A 4,845-nucleotide genomic window follows, 5' to 3' on the forward strand; every position below is an offset into this window, starting at 1 on the left:
AAGCCACTCTCTGCCGCCTCGCGTGCGCGGGAGCCGGAGGGCATCCATTTTTAGTGAGGGAAGGCGGGAGCCGCGCAGGCGCTCTGGGGCGCGTCCCTGGCGGCAGCGCAAGGGCACAGCGGCGGAGGGAGGCCTGTGTCTGGCCGGCGGTGTGATGCGTTTCGCCGCACAGGCCTCTGAACGGAGAGACTGCTCAGCAAACCCGTCCCCGCAGCTTCTTGTTGCCATCTCCCTGTCTGCGCGACGCGTGCGCAGCGCAGCCCTGGAGCGGGGGGGCCGTGTGCCTTTGTAGTTCCTCGGTTGAGCATGGCTGTAACTAGTGGTGCCCAGGCGGAAGGAACTTCATTAGGGCAATGCTCGCTTCAGAGCTGTGACACCACGTGTGCTGCTCCTGTGCCCAACAGCCCGCTCCTGCCAAAAGTGCTCCTTGCAGCCCAGCCATCTCCAGAGTGTTCACTGTTACTCTCCAGAGTGTTCACTGTGTTTCTACGTTTGCTGTCAAGAAGCAGAGCTGCTCAGTGTCTGTGCTGTGGTGGATTAACATACTGTGTAATATGCAAACATAAAGCCTAATTATGTATTAAGTGGGTGGAAAATCTAGCTTGGCGTGTGATGAACCTTGCACACCACCCATCTGTGCAAGGGCAAAAGGCCAGTTGCTTTAGGGAACATTTTCCAAGAGCGAGGTAGTTGCCTAGCTACCGCTCAGAGGCAACTGCACACTTCACAAACCCCAGGCGCTAGTTCAGCTGCACGCCAGTCAGGCTGGTAACCTTCACAGCAGCTGTCCTGTAAAACGGTGGCTTGCTTACATCAATCGCCATGGCACTAGCATGACTTAAAATGTGTCAGCAAATGTGGCTGATGGAACCATCCATTTCCTGCCCCACTTAATAATCCTGACCAGCCAGGTGCATCTCCTTATGTCAGCAAAACACTTCCAAGGGTCCCAGGTGACCCTTACTGAAACTGACATAGCAGCATTGGCTGCCTATGAGCAGCTGTTCTCTTGAGGTGCAGGTTATGTGAATTTCCTATTCCTTAAAGAAAAATAAACCTCTAGATTAGCAGATAATATTTTTAAAGAAAGTAGTCTCTGAGCTTTCCCTCTGTTCTCCTTTATGGTCACAGTAACATTTTGGAGGTCAAAATGAGCAGCCAAAAGTATTGAAGCATGTATCGATCCAAGGCTCACAACTTGCTAATTCAGTTCTTTACAAATACCAACGGCACTGGTTTACAGAGGGAAGTGGTCTGAAACATGATCTCTCACTAGATGAAAAGTTGTATAACATGGAGAATTACACATTAGTTGCCTTTCAATATATGGTCTTACATTTGACCTCCTGAAACACAAATTGCTGGCCTAAAGCACAGTTTACCAGGCAATCCCCATCATTCTGTACAAGAGTCCTCTCCTCAGTTTTACCTCTTCTCCAGGCTCTGAGATTTATGAAAAAAAAACCCCAACCAAACCAAAACCAAAACCAACACAAAAACTCAAACCAAAAAAAAAACACTCTAAGAATTGGTTCTTGAAGCACACGAGAAGTATGGTCTGTCTCCCATGCTTGCCTGTATATACTTTTGTGTTGAGATCAATTACATAACTATTTTTATTCCATTCAATGTATGACTGTTGTTCATACATTGGCTTCACAATAAAAGTGGCCACAGACTAGTCATTTGAGTAGCTCCACTCCACAGGAAGTTCTCCATAGGAGACCTGGTGGTGATCTCTAATGCATCAGATTATGAGTAACCAGTAGTAGGTCACAATTATGTAAGCCTGTTCAAGCCCCACATATTCTGTCAAATCTCAGAAAGAATCGCGTCAGGCTGTATTTACTGTACCGTTATTCCTTTCAGGTTGTTCTTTCCATTTTTTCATTGTGTAGAAGTCCTAGCACAAATAATTTTCTTTGACAGTTTTCAAATCTCTCTGCAGATATCCTTAATTTTCTTGTTCAGTGATTTAAAAGGCCATCCTTAAGAATGTTGCATACAACACTGTTGCATCAGTTTGATTTTCAGAGACGTCTTCCTTAGTTTCATACTGAAATTTTTAATAATGTTAGGTGTATCCTTTTCTTTCTTCTGCACACAATCTGCTTGTTTGTCTGCATGCACTTACAGAATGCCTCTGGGTACTGTCTTCTGTCTGAGGAAACACTACAAGTCCTAATTTTTTCTAGTTTTTAAAGGTTTTGTCTTCCTTGGTGACCAGTATCTTCCCTTCTTGAACCTGGAGTTAGAGTAGTTCTCTGTCAGCAAACTGCAAGAGTGGCTTCCTTCCAAAGAGGAATACAACCCCAGCCTAGCAGGGCAGCAGCCTCTCCAGCAAAGGCACAGTCCCACCATACTGTGCACAGCAACATAGGGCTGGGGTGATGACATTAAAAGGTTCTTTTGACTGTGCAGCAACCATCAAGCAAATGCAGGGTGAGAAGTCAGATCCTAAGTCAAAGACAAGTGAAACAGGTACAGCAGGTGAGAGGACGGGGCACAAGCCTGCCGACAGCAGATCTCAGGCAAGGCCTGGGATGGAGCCAGCTTTTCTCATCTTCCTAGTTCTTCCTCAGTGTAATCAGAACCCTTTCTCTCATACTATTCCTATTAACAGCAACTTGCCACTCAAGAACACAGACAGCATGCAGACATGCAGCTTGAGTACCTACACTGAAGCACTAGACTTCTAGCATAGTCCAAGGAGGAGAGGGGGAGTGTCTTTTTGAGGGCAAACTCCATGTACTGTCAGATGACACTATTTTCGTTATTCATAGATTCATAGAATCATAGAATCGTTAGGGTTGGAAAGGACCTTAAGATCATCTAGTTCCAACCACCCTGCCGTGGGCAGGGAAACCTCACACTAAACCATATCAACCAAGGCCTCGTCCAACCTGGTCTTGAACACTGCCAGGGATGGAGCATTCACAGCCTCCCTGGGCAACCTGTTCCAGTGCCTCACCACCCCAACAGGAAAGAATTTCCTCCTTATATCCAATCTAAACTTCCCCTGTTTAAGTTTCAACCCGTTACCCCTTGTCCTATCACTACAGTCCCTAATGAAGAGTCCTTCCCCAGCATCCCTATAGGCCCCCTTCAGATATTGGAAGGCTGCTATGAGGTCTCCACGCAGCCTTCTCTTCTCCAGGCTGAACAGCCCCAACTTCCTCAGCCTGTCTGCATATGGGAGGTGCTCCAGTCCCCTGATCATCCTCGTGGCCCTTCTCTGGACTTGTTCCAACAGTTCCATGTCCTTTTTATGTTGAGGACACCAGAACTGCACACAATACTCCAGGTGAGGTCTCACAAGAGCAGAGTAGAGGGGCAGGATCACCTCCTTCGACCTGCTGGTCACGCTCCTTTTGATGCAGCCCAGGATACGGTTGACTTTCTGGGCTGCGAGCACACAATGCCAGCTCACGCTCATTTTCTCATCAACCAACACCCCCAAGTCCTTCTTTGCAGGGCTGCTCTGAATCTCTTCTCTGCCCAACCTGTAGCTGTGCCTGGGATTGCTCCAACCCAGGTGTAGGACCTTGCACTTGGCATGGTTAAACTGCATGAGGTTGACATCAGCCCACCTCACAAGCGTGTCAAGGCCCCTCTGGATGGCATTTCTTCCCTACAGCGTATCAACCAAACCATACAGCTTGGTGTCATCGGCAAACTTGCTGAGGGCGCACTCAATCCCACTGTCCGTGTCAGTGACGAAGATGTTAAACAAGACCGGTCCCAACACTGATCATTGAGGGACACCACTCATTACAGGTCTCCAGCTGGACATTGAGCTATTGACGACAACTCTTTGCGTGTGACCATCCAGCCAGTTCTTTATCCACTGAGTGGTCCATCCATCAAATTGATGTCTCTCCAATTTAGAGACAAGGATGTCGTGTGGGACAGTGTCGAACACTTTGCAAAGTCCAGGTAGATGACATCAGCTGCTCTGCCCCTGTCCATCAGTTCTGTAGCCCCATCATAGAAGGCCACCAAATTGGTCAGGCAGGATTTCCCTTTAGTGAAGCCATGCTGGCTGTCACCAAGCACCTTGTTGATTTTCATGTGCCTTAGCATGCCTTCCAGGAGAATCTGCTCCAAGATTTTGCCAGGCACAGAGGTGAGACTGACTGGTCTGTAATTCCCCGGGTCATCCATTTTCCCCTTCTTGAAAATGGGGGTTATATTTCCCTTTTTCCAGTCATTGGGAACTTCACCTGACTGCCATGATTTCTCAAATATGTGGCTTCGCAACTTCATTCACCAGCTCCTTCAGGATGCGTGGATGGATTTCATCAGGACCCATGGACTTCTGCACGTTCAGGTTTTTAAGATGGTCTCGAACCAGATCCTCTCCTACAGTGGGTCCAAGGTCTTCATTCTCACAGTCCCTGCATCTGCCTTTCAAGACTTGGGTGGTTTGGTCAGAGCCTTGCCAGTGAAGACTGAGGCAAAGAAGTCATTCAGAACCTCAGCCTTCTCCAAATCCTGTGTAGCCAGTTCTCCCGAGAGCTTCCTGAGGGGGCCTACATTCTCCCTAGTCTGTTTTTTATTTGCTATGTACCTGTAGAATCCCTTCCTGTTATCCTTAATACCCCTAGCCAAGTTTAATTCTAACTGGGCCTTAGCTTTCCTAACCTGGTCCGTAGCTTCCCAGACAACATCCCTGTACTCTTCCCAGGCCACCTCTCCTTGCTTCCACTTAGTATAAGCCTCTTTTTTCATTTGAATTTTCCTCAGGAGCTCCTTATCCATCCAAGGAGGTCTCCTGGCCCTCCTGCTGCACCTCCTTCTGGTTGGGATGCAACACTCCTGAGCTTGCAGCAGGTGATCCTTGAA

Source organism: Pezoporus flaviventris, unplaced genomic scaffold (assembly GCF_033815535.1).
Source record: "Pezoporus flaviventris isolate CSIRO_AGI_PZ_B2104156 unplaced genomic scaffold, CSIRO_AGI_Pfla_v1 ptg000013l, whole genome shotgun sequence".
Lineage (NCBI taxonomy): Eukaryota > Metazoa > Chordata > Aves > Psittaciformes > Psittacidae > Pezoporus > Pezoporus flaviventris.